The sequence below is a fragment of the Adiantum capillus-veneris genome, chromosome 16 (assembly GCF_014529385.1).
Source record: "Adiantum capillus-veneris isolate H3 chromosome 16, ASM1452938v2, whole genome shotgun sequence".
Taxonomy (NCBI): Eukaryota; Viridiplantae; Streptophyta; class Polypodiopsida; order Polypodiales; family Pteridaceae; genus Adiantum; species Adiantum capillus-veneris.
In genome coordinates this window covers 72,185,184-72,209,139 of record NC_140946.1, presented here as the reverse complement: position 1 = coordinate 72,209,139, position 23,956 = coordinate 72,185,184, and the positions used below count along the sequence as shown (strand labels likewise).

General features: G+C 42.1%; 1 pseudogene; it reads left to right on the top strand.

Moving 5' to 3' along the window:
• The first annotated feature begins 1,793 nt into the window (after positions 1-1,793).
• LOC147439267 (uncharacterized) lies at positions 1,794-22,571 on the top strand (annotated as a pseudogene).
• The last annotated feature ends 1,385 nt before the right edge of the window (positions 22,572-23,956 follow it).

The window sequence follows — 23,956 nt, the reverse complement described above, 5'->3', positions numbered from 1 at the left end:
CACAATAAACATGATGCAAAACAACTCCGACCTTTAGGTCAATCATAAACCGTAACTTCACACATATGCAAAAAACAAGTTTTTGATATTTTTGAGAGCATGAAAAACATGTAAGTGAAGGTATTTGTCCTCAAACTAATGCATCAAGTTCATCTTCATAATATAGACTATCATTCCATCACATCACTTTGACCATATGGTACTCACACAACAAACGATAACCCCAAAAGAAAGCCACTTTATGCATACATGTCTATGCGGTTTGAGATATTTAACCATATACTCCCACATAAGTCTATGGCCATCTAATAATTGAAATTAACTAACAAAAAAAAACCATAAAACATATCAAAATGGTTCGGTTAACTCACAACGTCATATGGTATCCCCCCTTGATAGCACTCCAAAGCAGTTTTAGGGTTTAAAGAGGTTCAAATGCTCTCTATTCTTTTGATGTGTGATTAATGACAAAGAAGAAGAAGAAAAAGTGTGCTATTTGTCAAAAATATGGGCAGCAAAGCAATGTCCTTACATGTGTAAGCCTTGTCAAAAAGAGGATGTTTGTGTCAAGTATTGCATGCCAAAGTTGTGCAGGGAGTTATATCAAATTATGCAGAGTTTTCGGGATACATCATGTCATGAGGATATGGGTGATTCTCAAGAGGATCTAGATTGGTTTTTTTATTTTCTTGATGATGCACATGAGTGGCATACTAGTCTAATTGGTAAGAAGAGGAAGTCATGCTCTAGTGAACGACAGATCCAAATGTTGCAAGTAGCGGCTGAGAATGTAATTGAGGACTATGAAGATGATTTTGTGGACGATGCAAGCGATGATGATGATTCTCAATGGTGTTTTAAACAACCTGTTATCGTTTCCAACCTGAAATAGCCTCAAGTTGTTGGTTTTCAGTTACCAACAGTTTTTTAGGCACTTGTAGTTTCAAAACCTCATATTTCAAAGCCTGATTTGTCGGCACCTGAAGTTTTCCAACCTGATTTTGATGTTCTTGAATATGGGATCAAAGTTGTAGATACTCAGATTATTGAAGATAAGTAGTTGGTTCAAGAAGGAGATGTTGTTCAATGCAAGGGAGATGAAGTCTAAAAGATGATGAAGGAAGAAGGAGGAAGCCAGGAGCAGCTTGTGAGCCAAAGGAGACAAGAGGACTGCCAGCTATCCCCAAACCTCACATCGAAGAGACTCACCTCTTTATAGGAAGAGAACACAAGTTATCCAAAAGAAGAATTGATGATTGAGAAGAAGGGAATCCAAGTGGGGGTGAGCGAGAGAAGTCACCAATATCCCATACAAACCCATATGCCAACATTGGACATCAATCTTGAAGAGGTTGAAATTCAGGGAGACATCAGATTACAATGTATTAAAGTGGAGGAGATGAATATACATGAAGACATAAAGTGTGCCGATGATGAGGATGATGTGATGAATCAGTTTTTGATGTATCTTGATGAATATTATTCCACAGGTGACAGCTTGAAAGGTGTTTGTGTTGATGGAGAAGAGTTTTTTGGTGTTTTGAAGACTGAAAGCCAATTTCCAAGAGTGGATATGAATTATCCAGGTTGTGAAGACAAGGATCTTCAATTTTAGGTCCTTGAATTACAAGTTTTGATACCGAAGCTTCCGGATTTGCAGAATTCAGAATTTAGGTCCCTGATCCGCAAAAAACTGATTTGCAAAGGAGTTCGGTACTCTGAATTTGCTGTATATCGAAGTCTTGTTATTTCTCAAGCGGAGATGATCAACAATCTCTCATTAGAGTTGGAGAATGAGAGGCATTCAAGTATTTGCAGCAAATGAAGCCATTTCCAAAATTAGGCAACTTCAGGAAGAGAAGGCATCATTGATGGTGGAGATTTCTCAGGTTCAAACTGAAGATGACTTGCATATTTCTTACTGTTATGAAGTTCATGATGCTCTTAATCAAGTTGTTTTGGATAAGGATAATCAAATTGAGAATTTGAATCTTCATCTTACTCAAGTCAACAATACGGAGTCTTGTTCAAACCTTGACGTTGTAGGTGTCTTGAATGATGATGTTGTCATCAATGATCTTTATAATTTTGATGATTTTACAAATTCAGTCATGGATATTGGAAGTCCATCTTTTTTCAATGAAGTTCATTTTATTGATGATATTCTTGATGATTTATACCAAGTTTTTGATGTAAATGGTTTTGTTGATGTTGAGGAGATGGTTTGGACTGATGATTATGCAAGTATTTTGCAAGTTCTTGATGATGGTATTCTATGTGATGTTGTTGATGGAGGAGATGATGTTGATATTCTTATATCTCATTGGTTTTATGTCTTCATGTTTGATGACATAAGGGAAGTTTTTCAGGGAGCAAAAGTCAAAAGTTTTTAGTTTCAGGGAGATATCAGTGATTGGACAGTTTTGCGACTAAAAAGTGGATTTCTTTCTATTTTCAAGGAGAAATGTGAGCAAGCCATTTTGGTCGTGTTTTTTATGTGTAAAGGTTTTCATTGGTGCAATGTGCAGTCCCTGTACTCGTTTTCCTGCATACGGCATGTTTTTGCATTGAATACCTGTTAGGGTTATATGCCCCTAACACGAGCCTTGACAATAGTAGATCATACATGAGATGCCCAATTCCTAACAAAATCTACAGAATCTTGGATGTACTAGCCTCTTTAATGCTATTTTCATGCATTTCATCATCAAAACTACACATCATATATGGATGTTTCATGCTAGCATCAGGATGGCTGCGTCCCTCTCATCCATAGGTGAAACTATGTGTCCTGGCATCAACTCATCAACCTCTAGCAGTTGAAGAGTGCACGTTTGTGGTTATGCATGTAGTGCACATGTGTGGTATGGTAAGCAAGAGAAGACATGATGATGGGGTAGAGAGACCTCTCCTCTTTGTTATGAGAGTGAGACAACTCCTTACTATGTTATACATAAAAGAACAAGGGGACACTATGTGTACACATGAGGGAGGGCAGTCAGTCCTTCAGTCATAGATAGAGACATGTAGCTCATGAGCTGAATAGCATGCTCACATTATTTTGGTGGTTTTTGGAGCTATGGAGGAGGAGATATGAGAAAACTGGTGGACCCCAATCTGTCTTTCCGCACCATAAAAAAGTAGGTCAATTTAAACTCTGCTCATCTCTTGTTCACACTAAATCATCCCTTTCAAGGGAAACTCTTGAGGGTTCCTCACCATCTATATATAGGTCCCTCTTATTCTTTGTAAATCAAAGAAGAGTAAGTGAATGTTGGCAAACACGCCGCGACGGATGTTAGCACAGCGAGAACTCACCTAACAAGATTTGTTAGCTAAGGACTAAGCTCGGCCCACAGGCGCGTGGAAGCAAGCATAGGTGTCAATCTACACTCGACCGACTCTCAACTAATTCCTATAGAGGTCTCTACCCAATGTCTAAGCTACAGCCTTCAAGAGTGCTTAAGAGGAGATTTCCTACAACGCTTCCAAGAGCCGAATACCCATCAAACGTTCTCGAAATGCCACAGAACTTGAAGGAGACCCTACTAACACCAATAGGTTGCTCTCCCTAAGGTCTGTGAGCCAAAATCCCAACCCTAAACACCTGGTGCAAAATCATGTAGGATGTCTGGTCGAAATCTGCAGGTTGTCGTTTCCAAAAAGTAAAGTACCTAATGTGTAGCTCTACTCAATGCGAATGCGTGGATATGCTGAAATGCAAAAACGGATAATGTATGCTCCCCGAATCACCAGATGAAGCTCGTAGGTCGAGCTCGCAAAACTAGACCGTACGCCCACAATGTAGGTATTGACGCGTAGCTCTCGTTGGGGGCAACACGCTGCACTTCTCCGCACTCGATTCCGACCACAACTGCGCGTGCAGTGTCAAGATGAAACTCTCTCTCTCTCTCTCTCTCTCTCTCTCTCTCTCTCTCTCTCTCTCTCTCTCTCTCTCTCTCTCTCTCTCTCTCTCTCTCTCTCTCTCTCTCTCTCTCTCGTACACAGCACGCTCACTCACACACATTTCTTTTTTTTTTAAATGACAAAGGTTTTTTTCATTAAGGTCAAAAGGTGGTATAAATACCTTACAATCTCAAACCCTAATGTTCCAATTTTAACCATCTTCTCAATCTAAATGTCAAAAATGGGATACAATCTGGAAACTTCTGTAAGCCCCAATATTTACAAAGGTGAAATGTCGATTTTTCTAAATAAATGAATAATTACAAAAAATAATATTCCGCCGAGCAGTCAAGTTTTTGTAGGGTGTATCCAGCCGCTAACACTCCCCCCCTCCTTGTTCATGTCATCCCCGACATGGCTGTTGAGCTGCTTCTTCAATGTAGTCTTTCTCTCATCTTGAGAAGTGACTCATATCTCGCATGTTGAGCCAGTAGCGTCGGGCCGAATATGTCTGTGCTGATTGTGAAGAAGTCGGTGTAGAAGGCTTCTTCAAAGACCTGGAGGTGATAAGATGACAAAAACATAATCCTTTGATACAATGCATGTATCACCTCGTGAGAAGGCTAACCAGACAAATTGTATGCACATTTGTATGTATCTTGAAAGAAGAAGATATTGTCTGTCGCCTGGCCTAGTTTAAAGGTCTCGAAGACTGCCAAAAGTGTTTTACATATCTTTCTCATCATGATGCAAGATAGGTCAGGCGAGCCAGTGAACAATTTGATGGCGCCCGTTAGGGTTTTCACCATGTATTGATCACTTATTCTCTCGCCTGCCTTCGTGCCTGGCAGCTTTGGGTAATTTAGCCAAGTGGGTTGGCTTCTCTGCAGCAGCTCGTGGGCTTTCCACGTCCTCATCCTTGGTAGAGGGCAGAAACTGAGGTTATCTTTGATCACTTTAGGTGCCTCTACCAAATGGATTAGATATTGAGGATACTTTGTCAGCCATGCCTTTCTCCACCTGGGCTGAGAGTCGACTATCAGCATGACCCCTTCAGATTTGGAGATGTTTGCTTTGTATAGTGGCACTGTTGGCTCCTCTTTTATTCACTTGTTGATCGTGGCAGCTTCATACTTTAACAGAGGATATGGGAGAGAGGGCTATAGACATTCACACCGAAGGTTACTGGCATCTATCTTCTGACTATTCATCAAATTAAACACCCTCTGCTCCCATTCCAAGGCTTTTTTGGCTGTGTCTTTGGCTGCCGCTTCTATGGCCTTCTGTAGCTTCTCTTCTTCTTCTTGTGTCACATCTTGTGGCTCTTGTGAGGGTCCTACCAAGATGTCCTCTTGCAAATTCGTGTCGGATCTGACACATTCTCTATGTCAATTCCCTCCATGGATGCTGGCTTGGTGCTAAACTGCTGCTCTTTCATTTGCTGCTGGCCTCTCAGCTCTTCTATCTGCTTCTGCAGTGTTTTCTTTTCCTATTCCGCTTGCTCTCCCATGTTTACTAGGAGGTTGTTTAAATCTGCATTTATCTTTTCTGCTTCCTCAAGCTTTCTCTTGATGGCTTCTAGCTCATTCTTCATGGCCTGATTTTATTCTTGTAGGCGTCTTTGCATTACCAATGACACTTCGGCCAGCATCAGCCTTTGTCTTTTCTCTAATGTCAACTCCTTTTGGAGTTCTTTCATTTTTTCTTCATAAAGCTCCTTCTTTGAAGTGGTGTGAGTCAAGCTAGCAGCTCTGACTCTGGCAGGAGATTCTCGTAGCCATTGGATGGTTTGATCTTTTACTTTCATCTGGTATTTTAGCTCGATGACCTCATACTGGCTTGCTTAATGCTCTATCTATGCCTTCTCTTTGGCATTCCTCACGGCTTCCACCTCCTTGGATTCTTCAGCAAGTTGTAGAGTCAGGTTGTCCCTTTGTCTCTCTGCATCTGTCAATGACTTGCTGATTTTCCTGTATTCTTCTTCAACTCTTTGAAGTCTTTGATCTGTTGCATGCCTGATTTTCTCGTTCCATCTCTTGGCATCTTTGTAATGTTGTGGCCAGACTGGCTTGCAGCTCTGTTTGTTTCTCTATATGCTCTTGGATTTGTTTTTGTAGTGTGTCTACTTCAGCCTTGATCAAAACTTTAGTGGTTTTGAGATTAGCAATCTCACTTTTCGTGGCCAAAGATTTTTCTCTGAGCCTGGTTAGATTATGCAACACCACATCCCAGTCATTGGTAGGTGGTTGTAGGTCCACTGTATCTGTGGCATCTCTTTCAGTTCCACTAACCGCAGGCTCTGCATTTATTCCGTGGGCCTTGTGCTTGTCAACTCAAAGGCCACAGTGGCTGCCTCTTCTCGAGAGTACCCTGCCGCTAGTAGATCAAGAAATATTCTGAAGTTCTTTTCTTCTGTATCTAACTTCTCCTCTTTCGGTTTAGCTTCTTCTTTCTGCTCTTTCTCTTGGCTCTTCTCTTGCTTTGAATCTTCTTGTTCATCCTCCTTTTTTTGGGTTTGTGGAGGGCTAAGAGGAGGTGGTGATGGCAGTGGGCTGGACTCCCTGCTTGATGGTGGAGTTGTAGGATTTTTCTTGAAATCCCTGTCCGCCTTTATCTTTCTCTCTCTCTCTCTTGGCCTTCCTGCTCTTCTAGCAGTTGCCGTCATACTTCATCCACTTCTTCTTCTGTAAAAGGGACATTTGGGATATTTTCTGTTGTAGCATTCTAGGATCTCGAAGTTTTTGATGTAGTCTTCAAACCTATCTCTGTGCACCCTTTGGGATGATCGCGACATGGCCTCTAGTGAGGGCTTCCACAGCGCACTCAAATCTCCTTTCAGTGCTCTTTCAGCTCTGAAGCTTTCCATTAGTCTCTCTAGTTGCGCCGCTTTTTGTGATTTGGTTTCTTTGATCAGCACTTGTGCACTTTCCTTCTTTCCTTTCTTCGACTCCGGTGGCTCTTCTAGCACGGTTTCTAACCGGCCCTTCAACCTTGTGGCAACTTTGGGTGCTTTGGGCGGTTCTTCCTCCTTATCTTCCTTTAGCTTTAGCCAATCATTCTGTGAAGGTGGTTCAGGCCAGTTTCCCTTGGCATGCAGTGCTCCATAAACCACTTATGTTATTAGCTCACCAGGTACAATGTAGGTGGGATTTTTGTTGCCCATCTTCACCATGTTGTCATGGATGTAAGCGGCATAATTGATCACCTTTGGTTTTCTCTTCTACATTGCCCATGTGAAGGTGGTAGAAATGGCTCCAGGCGGCATTCTGTACTTCTGTGGATGCTTTGTACACATGTGGAAGTACTGGTTGTAGAGTTGTCTCATAACAGCCACTTTAGGGTTTGCAATATCTTCAAAAGTGTAGTTGTTCTTCTTTTTGGAGTACACCTTGACTTCATTTCTTCTCTTGGTCACACTATCTCCCTTGTTGGAGATGTCTAGTGCGCCTACCACCACCCTCTCTGTGATGACAATCATGGTATTCGGCTTGCCCTGCAGATCGGTGACTCTGGCCACTCCATCTTCTTTGATAGTGGTCACAAATTCCCACACCCTTTTGATGTCAATCCCCGCTGGCAAAGCTTCAAAGTAGTTATGGAGATCTATCTTTTCTAGGTAATCTCCCATCTTGCTTCTGACAAACTCATTGAGCTCCCGTGATATCATGGGTAGCTCTACTACATTTCCTTCAGGATCTTTGTACATACCTTGGTAGATCTTCAAATCATTGGACTCTAGCAAATCATATTGAATCCATGTGTTGGTTGGCTTCAGGGTTCCTTCTGGGATGACAAATGGCTCCACTTCTTCTAAATAGTCTTTTATTGTCATCCTCTTCTTCTTTGCCGGTGATTTTGCGGCTACCATAGATCCTGTTGCACTCAGTAGTCCAAAGTTAGCGTTTTTTCCATATTAGCTGAGAAACTAAGTTTTAACTATCCAAATGACGCAAAAATTGAAAATAAAACTTAAAAGGAACTAGGGAAACTGTGCATGTGCTCACAGTATCATTCTGACCAAAATTTATCATTTAGACATCCTACTCGTAGGATGTCTATTTCATCAGTTTTTGGTGAAACTTGGTATGCTGGTGGTCCTTGACTTGTGCAACATGGCTATGTGATTGGAATTGGGTTTGGGCATCAAAAAGTACATTTTTGGGCAGATTCAAACTTTAGGCTCACAAATTGGGTAGGATGTCCACAACAGGTGGCAAATGATATTCAAATGGGTTGAAAGTTGATATATGAGATTCTTGCACCAAGGTAATGGCTCTCATGATGTCATTTCTTGCACAGAAGGTCAAATTCACACTTGAGACATCCTACGCGTAGGATGTCTTTTTCAGGTCCCTTGGAGATCCTTGCCATATGGTTTTTTCGACTTTGGCTTCACTGGAGCTCCGTTTGGCAATTTGTCGCTCTGGAAGCACCCGTGGTTGCATTTTCATGTCTTTGATGACTTGTTGGTCTACCACCATAGGACTTGGTTGGTCTAGGAATGCCGCTCGTGAAGTTTGGTGGCAAACGGACATGAGGTTTGGCCACGAGATCTATTTGTCGCTTTGTGTGTCTGATGCCGTTTCTGAAGTTTAGTGCCACTTCGGGTAACCGTATGGCCATGTGGGCTATATAGACTTGTCGAGCATGTTGAGATGCTCCTACCCATGAATTTTGGTAGCATTTGGGCACCTTTCCGCCGATTTCCCATTTGGTGGCCCTTGCGGGGCTCTAGGAATTAGGGTTTTTCCCGATGGTTTTCTACTGCCTTTGGTCATCCAAAAGTGGTCTCCTATGCTAGGGTAAGTCGCCGATGAAGTCTCATTTCTTTTGGTTTAGCCGTTAGGTGGTCACTTCTACCTGTAGGTCTCTACCGCTCGCTTTCTGTGTGAACCCTACGCTAGTTTTTGCGACAAAACAACAAACATGCGGTAAAAGCTCAAGGTGGTGAGCCTACCTCTCATGTCTGGAGCCTGTCGGGTGTTCGTGCGCATCATAGAAGCTGTTGGAAGTGTCGTTCGCTCTAGGTGGCAGGAGCTCTCTTTCAAAAGTCAATAGTAGAAATGAGCTTAAAATGAAGTGAAAAAAACTTATAATGGGGGTCCCGGAACCACTTTCCATGAAATTTGACATGTGCTCCTAACTTCTTGCAAGATGCGGTTTAGGCTCAAAAATTTCTCGATTTGGACTCCATTTGCCCAGTTTCTGAGAAATTTGGCGTTTCGATCAAAATCTGGCCAAAACACGCTTTCCGCTCCATTCTCATAATTGCACCCCCATTGTACCATAGGTTGTCCTATAGTCACTGATCATCCCCATATTTTTTTGTTTTTCATTACGACCGTTTTTCACTTGCTTTTTGTATTTTTGAAGTTTTTATGCCGATAATTAGTAAAATTAAAAGAAAAATAGCAAATTAAACCCAGAAAATCCCCAAAAATCATAATAAATCAAAAACATCACCACAAAACACTATATACACTCACACACAATTTTTATGGCCAGATTTCTCCGTTTTTTCCATATTTTGTCCAAAAAATGGCTATTTTTACTTATATACACACACCTAGGGGTTTGATTTGGTGTTTGGCCCTATATACTTGTCTATTCATGTTGTATAAGGGCATATGTACTTGGGTTAGTCCAGAAAATTTCACAATCAAACGACAAACCTTAAAAAATAGTCGAAAAACATGCCCTTTTTTGCTCTTTCTGCCATTGGGTCCGCATTTGAGAATGCCTCCCCCCCTCCTAGCCGGAGTCCTCCCGGACAACAAGGTATCACCTCGATGTATGTGTCGTTCCTGGGTTTAAAAAAAATCGTGCTAATGCATGGCCATGTAACGTGGCCCTACATGATGCATACTCGGTCAATGAATGGAAAAATTAATGTTGTGCAAGAGGAGGTAATAAGCAAGATGCTTATTGGCATTCGCCGTCGAGGTTTCTTGTTTGTTGTTGATTTGGGCAGCAGACTTTCTTTGCAAGTAAAAGTTGTAACTCTACCGCTCTTTGTTTGATCGTCTTTCTTGCAAAAGTTGTTTGGTTTGCCACTATTGTTGATATGGCCGTAGTCGTCTCTTTGGAGAGAATTTTTGGTTGAATTGGCCATAGTCTTTGTCTCTTTTGCTTTCCATTTGTAGCTTTGCTTTGCCAGTTTTTGTAGGTTTATTGCTACTTCCTCTGTTGTCATTGTTTTGCTACTGATTGGCACCCACATAGATCGGTTTTCCGGTTTCATATGTAGTGTGTGTTTGTATGCCGATTTTGCTTGTACTGAAGGGAGTTTCTTTTGCTTCGGTTTCGGGATCCAAATGCGAGTCGCATTTACGTTGTTGCTGAGCATTTTCTTTGGGATCCATATCTGTTTTATTCCCTTGGTTTCTGGTTGAACTGTGTGCTTCGGTTGACTTCTTCTGTTGTATTGTGGTTTGTCTGCCATGTCACCTCTATCCTTCCACACCCATACTTGTTTTTCTCATGTTGCTAACCTTGATATTTTGATTGCAGTCGATGTTGTTTTATGGTTGGAGTGAAAATGGTTGGCAGTTCCCTGTTTGGTTGCCATGGGTATCGTGTTGTTCTTTAGTGGCACCCATCCTTTTGGCTCTTTCTTCCTTGATTGTGTTGCTCCCAGATGGTTCTACCGGGGTTGCTGAGCAAAGGCTACCACCTGTTGTTCTTGTGCATGCTGAATTTTGACTGCATCCGCATTCCAATCTATCTGTACATTATACTCTTTTTGCCAAGGTTGTCCCAACAACATGGGGTGTTGTGTGCTTTCATCCTCAACCACATAAAACTTGTGTAGATAAATATATTGATGTAGTTGTACATGCAATATAATCTAGCCCAATGTTTTTAGCGAATGTGATGTACTAATTTCCAGCACTTGTGGAGTAGGATGTAGTTGACCTTTGAGCTTGAGCTGTTTGTATAATCTGTAAGATATCAAATTTTCTTGAGCTCCAGAATCAAGCAATACCGTCGATTCAACTTGATCGCTACCCACTTTGACTGTAATTATTGGCTCCACTGTGTCTTCATCAAAAGTCGTTAGTCGAATCGCATTTATTCGAAGAGGTGAGCCACATTGTTGTTGTTGTCGTAGAAGCCGTCTTTTTGCAATGCGTTCTTTTGCTTCTGCTTGAGCTTCTTCTCGTACCCTCTGTTTCTCCTTCATCCGTTGTTTTTCTTGATGGATTTGTTGAAGCATATCTTGTGTTAGTGGTAAATGATATTTCTTTAATCGACACCCACTAATCCAATTTGGCATTTCTTCACCTGCTAATGTAGCAAGCTTAACAGCTCCACTTTGTGATAGGTCACTAATCACAAAGGGTCTCATCCCTCGCTTTTTAAGTTTCTTGGCATGTTGCTTCAAGGTATAAACAAGTACATAATCACCTGTTTTGAACACTTTCGTGCACACATGCTTGTCAAAAAATTCCTTTTGTCTTCTCTTTTTAGCATAGATTGAAGCTACAGCTCGTAAGCGAAGTTCATCTAGCTTTTCAAGATCATCTATTCTTGAAGAGAGCTCATGCCCTGTCCATTCTAAGCGTTTCGCTACTCGTAGAGTTGGAATTAAAAACTCTATGGGTAATATAGCATTTAGGCCAAACACCATGTTGTACGGTGTTGTTCCTATTGATGTTTTGTATGCTACCCTGTATGCCCATAGTGTTGAGTGTAATCGCTGATCCCAGTCTGTTCTTGACTCTGATACAATTTTAGTGAGAACCGTGCATAGTATTTTATTTATGGCCTCAGCTTGTCCATTTGCCTGTGGATGATATGGAGCAGATTTTCTATGTATGACCATGAATTCCTCTAGCAGATATTCAATGACTTCATTAAGAAAATGTGTTTCTTGATCACTGACAATTTCTATTGGTAATCCATATCGTACAAATCCATTCTCATACAAAAATTGTGCAGTGGTTCTTGCGTCTGCTTTTTGTGTTGCCTTGGCTTCCGCCCATTTTGTGAGATAGTCCATGGCTACAATAATATATTGGGTATGGGTGCGATATGCAGGGGGTGAAATAGGCCCCACAAAATCAATGCCCCATTTTGCAAATTCCCTTGCTCCTATCATTGGCCGTAGTGGCATCTCATCTCTCTTTATCGGCACCTTGGTGCGCTGACATGCGTCACAATGCTTTACATACTCCTCAGCATCCATATGCAATGTAGGCCACCATATTCATGCGGTTAAGACAATTTTGCCGTCTTATCGCCTGAAAAATGGCCTCCACTTATGCCTCCATGTGTGTGTTCTACAATCAGCAGGTATTCACTTTCACTTGCACACATTCTAAGTTGATTGTCCTTTCCTCACTTATAGAGTTGGTTCCCAATTAAATTATAGTCGCGAGCCTCCAGCTCTATAGCCCTTTTCCGTTCTTTTGTTATGTTTTCAAGAAATGTCCTTGTGGTTAAGAAATCAATGATACATTGACTCCAAGTAGGTGCAATGTTTACCTGAAACAATGTCGCGTGATCCACTGGTCGTTTGGCACTACATATAGTACAATTGTTAACATAAGCATGTGTGTCAACATACATAGTTGGCCAATAAATCCCTAATTGTTTCAGTCTCTAGTGTGTTTTCATTGTTGAACAATGAAAAGCACAACCCTGGACGTGTGCTTCTTCAAGATAACACTTGAATTCCTCCGGATTTATACATAATCGTAAAATTTGGTCTGAGCCTAGATGATACAACCGTCCTGTAATCAGCTGGAAGTTTTTTGTTTGTCGAATTGTTTGCTGTTTGGATCTGTCTTCCTTGCTATCAAATCTAGCTCCAAAGGAAAGAATGCTAAAAATTTTCTGAGACCATTTGGGTATCATTTCAATATTGAAAAGATACGCATCAGGTATGTCATCATCTACTCCTTCAGGAGCTTCCCGTTTTGTAGCCTTGAAAGATGATCCGCCTGTAGATGTGTTTTACCCTTTTTGACCACCACTGTGAAATAAAACTCTAGCAAGATAATAAACCAGCGTACAATTCTCCCGGTATTGCATGGTTTAGTTACCAAATACAAAAGAGCTTGATGATCTGTGAAGAACACAAATTTGTTTGCGAGCAAATAATGCCGAAATTCCTTTATAGCATAATCATTCCTAACCCCTCTCTTTCAGTGGTTGTGTAGTTCTTTTCTGCACTGTTTAACTATCGGCTTGCATAACCAACTGGGAAATCCATTGGTCCGTCGTCTCTAGGTTGAGCCAGAATACTCCTGATTGCATATGCAGATGCATCAATGTGAACATGGAATATCTTTTCCCAATCTGGTGCTTCATGTACAGGTGTTGACACAAGATTTTCCTTAAGCTTTTGGAATGAAGTTTCACACTCCTCAGTCTAGCCGAAACTGACTAACAAACGATACAGAGGTTGTGCGATGACTGCATACATATATATGAATCTTCGATAATATCCGCAGTGTCCCATGAAGGATTGCACTTGTTTCGCGTTAGTAGGCCTGGGCAGGTCTACTATGACTTTGATTTTGTCTAGGTCAGTGGTTATGCCATTTCTTGAGACAATGTGTCCTAAGATGCGGCCTTTCCTAACCATAAATATGCACTTTTCCGGGTTAAGATAAATTCGATATGTTCTGCACTTCTCAAATACCTTTTGTAAATGGTCAATATGTTCCTCTCATAGAAGAGAGTGTACACAAAGATCATCCATGTATATTTCTAAGAATATTCTCAGGTATTCTTTGAACGCATGCGTCATTAACCTTTGAAAGGTAGCTGGGGCATTAGTTAAGCCAAAAGGCATAACTCGATACGCATATATTTCCCATTCTGTGGCAAACGCTATTTTGTGTTGATCTGCTATTGCAATTGCCAATTGGTTATACCCTAAAAACCCATCTAGAAAGGAATAAGCCCGTTTCCCGGTCACCCTCTCAAGTACATGTTCTGTGATCGGCAAGGGATAATTATCCCTTATGGTAGCTGCATTTACCTTTTTGAGGTTCACACACACTCGCAGTTTTCCGTTCTTTTTGGGAACAACCACAATGGGTGACACCCAATATGTATGCTCGATTTCATAGATGAATTCAGCATCCATCAACTTGTCAATCTCCTCTTTGATTTGTTTAGCAAATGTGTCATTATTTGTATAAGGACGTTGTTTTCTAGGTTTGGCATCTGATTTCAAAGGAATTGTATGTTGGCATATCGATGGATCAACTCCTTTGAGGTCTTCGTAGGACCATGCAAACACATCTTTATACTTCTTGAAAAGTTGTGTTAGTTGTTCTTCTTCTTCAGGCTCTAAATCAGTTGCGATATAGACCGACTGAGGCTTTTCACCTGGTTCAGCGAGGTCTACCCTTTTTCCATTGTTCTTCTTCTTCAGGCTCAAAATCAGTTGCGATATAGACCGGCTAAGGCTTTTCACCTGGTTCAGCGAGGTCTACCCATTTTCCGGCCTATCGTAAGATTCCTGGTTTATTCTTTCCCTGATTGGTGGTGTCATTATGATTTTTGTGTTCTGGATGGTGAATTTCTGATAGTGTGATGGTACATTCATGTTTCCTTTTTCTGACTCCTCCTTACCATCACTTTCTCCCTCAGTAGTCCAAACCTCTCGTAAAGACCGTTTTAGTTCTTGGTATTTCTTTTTACTCTCCAATTTGGTCCACTCTGGGTCTTTTGTTGTTTCTTGTTTTGATTTTTGAGATTTTTTTTAGTTTGTTTCTGTTTTAGCTTTCCGTACTTATTTTATTTCCTCTTGCGTCTATTCCCTTCGCACTCTCAAGAATCTTCTTGATATTTGGTCTTTTACACAATCCTCCGCTTTGACAAGCATTAGATAGTGAGTTTTATCTTTTATCCTGGGCATCAGTTTCTCTCTCATTTTGTTTTCTGCTCGTTTTCTCCTATAGCGTTCGTGACGTCTAAGGTGCTGATTGGCAAAATCATAAAACTTGATATTCACTGTTTTCTTCCCACTCTCGCTTGAGCTGTCTGAACACTCATTATTTGCATCGTTATTTACCTCCAGATGCTCAGAGAAGTTATAAAACTCTTCTTGTTCTGGTGGTTCTACATTCTCATCTCGTGCTGGTATAAGGCTTACCATGTAATAGGGTAGCACATCATAGCCATCCTTATCGCAAAATTTTATTGTTGGACTATCTGTAATGGTACAGACATCCAATGTTGCTAGTATGTGTTCCCATTCCAGAGGTTCCAAGGCATCTTCAGGAAAAGGTTCCAGAATATAAGCCTTGTCCTCAATAGCTCTTTCTAAGATGCATTCCTCTCTTTTTAAGCTCCCACAATGTGAAGCTCCGCACATCCATAGTTCTTTTTGTTGCCCTAACCATGCTGGGAGTTCGGACCCTGCCAATGTAGCTGAATCAACTCTTCCACTAGTGTCTGGTTCACATCTTTGTAACTATGGTCTTTCAGGTGTATTTTGGTTGTTGTCTCGCCATGTCTGAGGTATATGTGGTCGTAATCCCAATCCTGGACCATCTTTAATTGTCTCATGAATGGTCTTCCCAAGATGATCTCGTAATTGTTCTTTTTAACGAAATCGACTATTGCAAATGTATGCTCATACTCGATTCCGCACGAGGTGACAATTACTTTTTCTAAGAGTCCTAAAGGCTTCTCCATGAACCCATCTGCCAATTGCAATTTCATTCTGGTAGCTCTCAAAGTCGGTTTTCCCCATTTTTTCCAGATTTCCTTGGTGGCGATAGCGACTCCTGTTCCACTGTCAAGAATAGCTTTGGAAACTACTCCTTGGAATTCTACTGGTAGCGTGGTGTTTCCATCTTCCCCCTTGCAATATTCTCCAACCTTGTTTAAGGGTACTGGCCTAGTGTTTAGTTGAGGCTTGTTCAATTCTCTGATCCCTTCTTGAAGCTTCGAGGTGGGGTCTTTTACTCCAAATTTTTCTAAGCATTTTCCTACTGTGGTCCATATGTTTGGTCGTAATCTCAGGACTTCGGCTAATGTGATTATACATGCCACAGGGGTGGACAGCAACTCAATCAACCCTTGTGAATCCATCACTCTGTTACAAGAAAGTCTTTGGGATGGTACTGCTCTCACCTCAGACTTGGCTTCATACTCTCCTAGGTAAGAGGGTAGAGTTTTTAGCGAGTCTGGTTGATTGTGCCCTAAACTAATTGATCCCTGGTCTCCCCCTTGTGAATGCATATCAAAGTTCATTTGTGATCTTTCCTCAAATTCTTCAATAGGAGGTAAGATCTCATTTTTCTCTTTTCTCATGTTGTTCATGTGGTAACTCACCCGCTTGGCTTCGTTGGCATCACGGATTTGCTTCCACAGGTCATCTAGATCGTTACAATCCCTACCCATTTCTACCAATGTTTTAGGTTGGAACCCCTCACTTGTCTCATCTGTTGTATTTGGCACTATGATAGGCTCTCCCCTAGACTCAGAGGCATTCGTGAGTCTTTCCTTCATTTCTACTTGTTTCTCTAAAGTTGGTTTGATATGGGTTAGAGCTGGTACTTCATGCCAACTTGCAGGTTTACCAAGCGGCTTTTCTATCAAGGATTGAGTTGTTTGAATCAGCTTTCGACACATTTCCAACCTCTGTTTTTCTATTTCAGCATATGGATAAGTCATCCATCTTTGCTCTTGGGTTTGGTTGTTTTTGAGTCTGGCTTCGTAAGCTTTTAAAAGTGCATCTAACTTCTCATTTACCTTTTTTGCCAACACTGATCCTCCTGATCCTGCACTTTTGGGTTTTGCTATTTCCTTGGGTACTATGGTTGCCGCAGTGTGTAAGCTTAGACTAGCTAGATCCTCTAACCGCTCTAATCTATACTTTGTGTGTTTTAACTACTCGGATGGAGCCGTTTGCTCTCATTCTCTCCTGGCTTTCATACGCACATTTCTAGCTTTCCAAGTGTTTCTGCGATTCTTCACTTTTGAACTTGGGGCATTGGTTTTTGGCTCTTCAATTATGGGTTCGTTCGTCATTCTTTGAGCTTGTGCTCGTGTCACTGCCTGAATAGGTATTATTGTCTCGTTTTCTGACTCTCCACTGGAAGGCAGTGCTTCCAGCATGTTCGCTTGTCTCACTCTTGGATGGTCACCATGTGCTTTAAATTCCTATGTTTGCATAAAATCAAAAGGCAAATGAAGCCTCTTCCACTTGAAATTCAAAGATTCTCATATTTTTTTACTACTTGAAAAGCGCCCAAGCCTAGCTCTAGTGCCACTTAGATGTTTGTTTCTTATTAAGCATGCTAATTTCACTTCTTAGACTTGGCATAGTTGAGACCTTAGATTAAAACTAGGACACCTTTTGCTAACTCATGCATTACTTCCAATAAGCTTGGACTTTAATGAAATGCCTACACTTGACCATCTAATGTACCTTACAATTGCTATGCTTGCTTTGCAAAACTCTAATGTAGTTGTTGCTATTCATTGCTTCTCTTTTATTATGCACTCTCACTCTTATGTTGGACTAACATGCACCTTAATGAAATTATCTTTTGTGCAGCCACATTCATCACCCCTCTGACGACTCTTACGGGCGCCCGAGGACGTGCGCGAAATTAGGAAGGGGAGAGTGTTGACAGACGAGCGCCAATGACATGCATTGTGCTTCATTGGTGTATACACATATGTGTATACACATATTCTTTGTATCTATGGGCTCTACTTGAGTTCCACTTTGTACGTCTATGAGTAGATGAGCCTAGATGCCTATTACATGCTACCATTTGGTATGTATGATGAATTAGCGAGTGATTCTTGGTGAGAATGTGTGTCTAAGTGAGCTTAAGGGGTTGCTTAATTTTCAGAAATTTTTCGTTGATTGTTTGGTAATTTTTTGTATTTTTAAGGCAATTTTTTGCCTCTTGGATGCCAAAAAAATCAATTAATTGACCAAAAATTGATGAAAATTTAGGCAAAATTGGATAGCCGAATCCGTCGACGTATTCTTCATGAGCCCGAGAGTTTCCCATATTTTTCGGACTAAATTTCGTATTTTCGGGCTATTTGTTACGCTCTTGGACAAAACTTTTTTACTTTTTGGGATATTTTGGAAAAAAAAACACACACACACACACACACACACACGCACACGCACACACACACATACAAACATACATATACATACACACATCCACACACCCACCCTCAGCACTAAGGGGCACGAGAGCTTTAAGGAAGCCCAGGCGGTGGGATCAAGGGCGCGGAAGTGGGGCGCGTTGGTTGAGGGCATCGGGGCGCTACACGTGGCAAAAAAAGTAAACTTGGACGGGTTTTGGTAAACGGGGGTGCCGGGAGGTAAACTCGAACGGGAGGGTGACGTGGACAGGAAACGTGGCGCGAATGGGCTGAGGTGGAGTCCCAGTGGCAAATGGGGGTGGGGGTGGGCTAAGGTGGACGGCCTGCACTTCATGACACCTCGTATGTTGCATGCATGCGGATGGAACCCCGAGGATGGGGGGTGAGTGACTGCGTTTAGGGCATTCAAGCAGAGGGAGTTTTGTTGCTAGCTCATGCGAGAGGGCGTGCATTGCGTTAGACGAGCCATCTGGGGTCTACACAGACGAAGATTGGAGCCAGGTGGAGATTGTGGCGCAGGTACAGATTGGGACGGTAGGCGGGATTACCAGGTATGTGTCTGTGTGTGTTGTGTGTGTGTGTGTGTGTGTGTGTGTGTGTGTGTGTGTGTGTGTGTGTGTGTGTGTGTGTGTGTGTGTGTGTGTGTGTGTGTGTGTGACACCGCCCCAAAACCACCTCCAAGAAAATATGTTTTTATCGTTTGTTGCTTGTCATGTTGCATCACACACACACACACACACACACTCTATGAGCCCACGGACAACAACAATTTTGTAGAGAACCGGGCAGCAGGTTTGTGTGTGTGTGTGGAAGAGAGAGAGAGAGAGAGAGAGAGAGAGAGAGAGCTGTGTCCCGATGCCTTCTACTTCATGCATATTTTTGCCAACATGAGTCGTCCTGCTTGTCCGTTATGGTGCTTGCAAGCATGTTGCCATGCTATGATGAATGGCTGCTGGTGTTTCTTACAATAAAATGTTCATTGTATGGTGATCACCACAGGAAAAACTATGGCGCCAAGAAGGCCACATCAAGAGGTGCAGGCAAAGAAGCTAGTTGGAAAGAAGCATGGGTCAGATCTCGGGAGGGGCACGGGGGAGGCTTCGCCTGTAAAAGTTCCTCGTTGTAGCCCTCGGCTAAGGGAGAAGGAGTTAAAGCAAACGGAGAATTAGCCTTCTCCATGCTCAGGCAATATGGCCCAAGTGGAGACACCAAAATCAGCAAATCCGCGCCTAAGAAAGAAGCTGGAAGGCATGTTTGAAGAGCCTGATCAGAATGAAAATGAAGTGGATGAGAAGAAGGCTGGAAGAGCTAAGGCAAACGAAAAGAACCTTGATAAAGAAAAAGTTGGTGAAGGCAAGAGGGATCAGCCGTGTGTCGAGACGGTGGGCGACGGAGCGCAAAACAATATGGATTCTTTGAAGGGAGAAGGAGATAGAGGCATTGGTGCATCCTCAGCCATGGTTGAACCCTTGCCATATGTTGAGGTCTTCTTGCCTGATGGAAGGCTTGCATGGCAATGTCGAGCGAGCGATCATTGCCCTCAGCAGTTCCACTTTGAGTTGGTTCGATTGCGGATGGAGAGGCATCTAAAGACAGAGCATGGGCTTGATGTGGTCATTCCCCTTCGCAAGGGAGGTAGGCGTTCCAATGCTGAAATGGGATCAAGAGCAAAACCGCCAAATGCAAGAGATGGTGCACAATGGCACAAGCAAGCAAAGATGCGCTTCGAGGATAGAGATAGGAAGTTTGCATTAAATCTAAAAAAAACAGAGCGCCTTCATCGTCTTCGAGCAACTGAGAAGTGGGATAAGCTCAGGCCTGAGTTTAGAAGAGTCTCAAAGGTAGAGTTTGTTGAGAAGATTGTCAAAGAGCGCATGGCAGCCTACCTCGCATCCTCAAAAGAGCGCATGGATCGCATCCAGCAGCGAATCGACGAAGGCTATGAAAAGAATGTGAGTACCATGGCCACTCCTTCGAGTTTACATATTATTGCATCATGCTTTATTATTACATTTGGTGTTGCATGTTTGCTTTGGTAGTCCTAGTTCACTTGAAGGTGGATTGTTTGCCCGAATGCGGTCCTAGTTTATTGAGACGGGTTTAGGTCCACATTGAGATTTCTCCCGTTAAATGGATGATTTAGGCATAATGACCTTGGAGATTATCCTTGCAAACCATTTACCATTAATGAGTTGAGGCAGGTTTGCTTGCCTAGTCCCAGCTTATCTTAAGGTGCATTGTTTGCTAGAAGTTGTCCTAGTTTATTGAAAAACTCATGGCAACTCTACCAAGTTTACATATTATTGCGGCATGGCTTAATACTACATTTGTTGTGGCATGTTTGCTTTGCATGGTCCACTTTGTTGTGGCATCCTAGTTCAAGGTGGATTTTTTGATCAAAAGCAGCCTAGTTTACTGAGAGCAGTTTAGATTCACATTGCACTAGATCCCGTTTGAATGGCTAATTTAGGCCCGATGAAGTCTATGACTACTTGTGTTAAGGCATGTTTGCTTTCTTGGTCCGAGTTTACAAGGCAATGCATTAATTACTTGTGGTTGAGGCATGTTTGCTTTCTTCGTCCTAGTTTACAAGGCAATGTATTGTTTGCTGCTAGTTGTCCTAGTTTACAGGGCAGTGCATTGTTTGCCGGTAGTTGCCCTAGTTTACCGATGGCTTTTGGAGGGATTTTAAGCTAATTCTCGACGTCTTGATTGAAATCATTTTATGTAAAATTGCAGGCTGCTTGTGGTTTTATCTGGTGCTGGTTTTTTGGCTACATTCATTTGAACATGCTGGGTTCAATGGGGGACTAACTTGTGGTTTTATTTGGTGATTGAATGCAGAGGCGGCTCAAGGTTTTACCTCCTTGGTTAAATGTCATGATGGATGACATTGAGGACAGCCAGCCCATGGACAACTTCAAGGGCAAGGCTGAAGAGGAAGAAGAGGAGGATGCGGATGATTTTCAGTCGGACCGAGAAGATGAAGAGGACGGACATTATGAGTGGATGGAGGATGAAGACATCAAGGAGGATAAAGATGGCCAAGAAGACAAAGAGGAATGCAGGGAGGAGGAGGGGAGAGCAAGCAACACGAAAGAGGACTCCGCTGACTCGACTTCCCTTGGGCTTGGAGATACACCGCCCTCACTGCCTCTTGAGATTGTGGACACAAAGGAGGTGCCTGCTGCAAATACAGATACATTTAGCCGGTTTGCATCCATGACGCTCAACGTTGATCTTGTGCACGAGGAGGTAGTGGGACATCTTCCTAATTGCAGTAGTGGCATGCATTATTTCGTTGTTATTCTTGGCAGGTTTAGGGTGTCAAATTTGTTCGAATGATTTGGCGTAAAATCTTCTTTTAACCATGCAGGGAATTGTGAAACAACATAGACCAAAGCTGAAAATTTGTTTGTCAATGAAGACTCGGGTGGTTGTTGATGTCTCAACCCCACCTGGTGCAGCGGCAACCACACATGTGTCTCTGAATTTTGCCATACAAAATGGCCAGTTAAGAGTTATGGAAGAAGGGGGAGGTAGGGTTGTCACGACACGAGGAAACATTGCAGCTGCCAGGTGGGTACAAGTCATGAGCTGGTTTAGTTGTTGGTTTACTTGCTGGTTTACGGTTTAATTGCTTGCTAGTTTTTTTGGGGCTCTTTTTCTTCTATAAAACTTGCACGCTAAGCCTTGATTGTTATCGCATGTTAGGATTGGCTCTATTGCATGCATTACTTTCACCTCCGACCGGGGGTTCAAGTTATCAGTTAATGTAGATCATCGATTAGTAACTGACATATTGCGTGGCGAGGCCAGTAGTAGGACTATTGACTTGTTTGGCCAGTAAGTTCTCTCTTGCCCTAATCATTGTAAATGGCTATACGCACATATAGGATTTCATGTGTTTTAATTTGGAAACTGAAATCTTTGCACAGGTAGATGGAGCACACCTTGCCTCCGACCATCCTAAGGAAAGTATACTTTGTCGATTCGCTTTGGTTTACGATGGAGGGACGTATTTTGTCCAATTTTCTTCAGCGGCAATTTAGCGGTGTTGACATGTCAGAGCTGGTCTTTTGCTTTTGGCCAGTCATTTGCAGGTATTTCAGGGTGACATAATGCTTTGTATGGTGAATTCTGAACTAATTCTCATTCGTAACACTAACAATGTGTGCTTGAAGGCATCACTGGACTCTTTTTGCTCTCTACTTGAATAGGGGAGCAAGGCTCCTCCGATTGCCTGGCAAGAAGCACTATCTGATTCATTTTGATTCCCTCAAGGGTTTGACAAACCCTTTCGAGTGCCTAGAGCAAGTGCAAAGGTTGGTTTTCATCATGTGATTGTTGTGCCCAACAGATGTGGTTAAATTCAGCTAACCTGGTTTGTTGTATGGCTGTGCCTTAGTGGCCTTCGAAGCCTGGCAGAATTTGTACATGACAACTATATTCGACGTGCTTTGGATGATTCCAAGGAAGAGATTGAGCTCAAAGTTGTGGATGTGCCTCAGCAGACAAATGCGATCGATTGCGGATTTTATGTCATGAGGATCATGAGGTGAGATCATGCTACACTGTGCAATAGTGTCGACAGGTTGTTAGGGAGGGTCATTGCATGGACTAACATACGGCACTGTTCTGCAAGGAACTGATTGCAGGTGGATTGGAAGACCGGCCTGGGCGACATTGGCTTACAAAGGATTGGTTCGAGGACGTGGACGTATGCACTCTGAGGGTGCAGCTGCATGATTGGTGCTTACGTTGTTTGGCGGAGGTCTAGAGACGCATGAGCAATAGCACGCTCGGGGGCTGGTGTTTTGGGAGCATATCCAGCATATGAACTCAATTGACACTGTACTTATACAACGGTGTAATTTATGGATTTTGAGCCCTCCGTTTTGAGCGGATCTAAGTGAATGTTTTTTGTTGTAAACCGGCTTACCTAGCTACGCATTCATGCGCAATGTAGCACACCCTTTGGATGTTTTAATTAAGTCTACGTAATGATCAGCCTTATGTTTCAATCTCATTGTCAATTTTTTTTGTCGTAGTGCTGTTATTTTGTCAATTTACAATTGCTCATTATGGGTTGTGGTATGTGTTGGTACCATTCATGAATGTGGTTAAGTTGAATCAGCTGGAATGAACCGCCTTAGGTGTTGTGGTGAGATGTTATTGGTGGATCTTAGTATTGCTAAGGTGTTTGGAGCATGCATATATTCTATTTTTTAATCTCTTTAAGTGTGGTTGTTGGCTCGGATTGCGTTGTGGGTGTTGAGAAGCTCCATGAGCGGTGAGAGCGTGACATTGTCATAGCCGGCATTGTAGTCCAAATGGGGTGTTTGTTGAGTTTACACATATGGATTTCCTTTGCTTCAGATTTAGCAAGCAGGTTAAACACATTTTAAGCTCGTCGTAGCTAAGTTTTGTGTACATTTGTTGGAATCTCTTTCTTGTCAGAATGTTAGCGATTGAAACTCTCCCTCTCTCTTTGTAATGTTTTAATAATCTGATTGCTCATAGAGAATAGCAACTCTTAACTTGTGTGCTTTATCTTTGGTGGATTTATTATCCTCGGAAAAGCAAAGGTGCTTGTATTAAAAATGACAAACTGACAACCCTTTGTTGGCATACCATGTAGGCACATTGTGGTTGCAAACTTAAAGGACGATTTATAGTATTTGTGTGCATTGGCATTGTGGTTTATTTTGTTCAATGGATTAAATTGTCACCTAACCAATCAAACAAATGCATGGCCAGATTATACATACGAATAGTGCAGCACAAAGTTCATCTCGGCATTGGTGAGTGAAAAATGCATCATATAAATGCAAAGGCATTATTCACTACATGGTTATGACACCAAGCCTAACAGAAAAACATCTCAAACCTTGCACCTTGAATGGTCAAAATACGGTGAAAGTATACGATGGAGCCACTCTTTGCA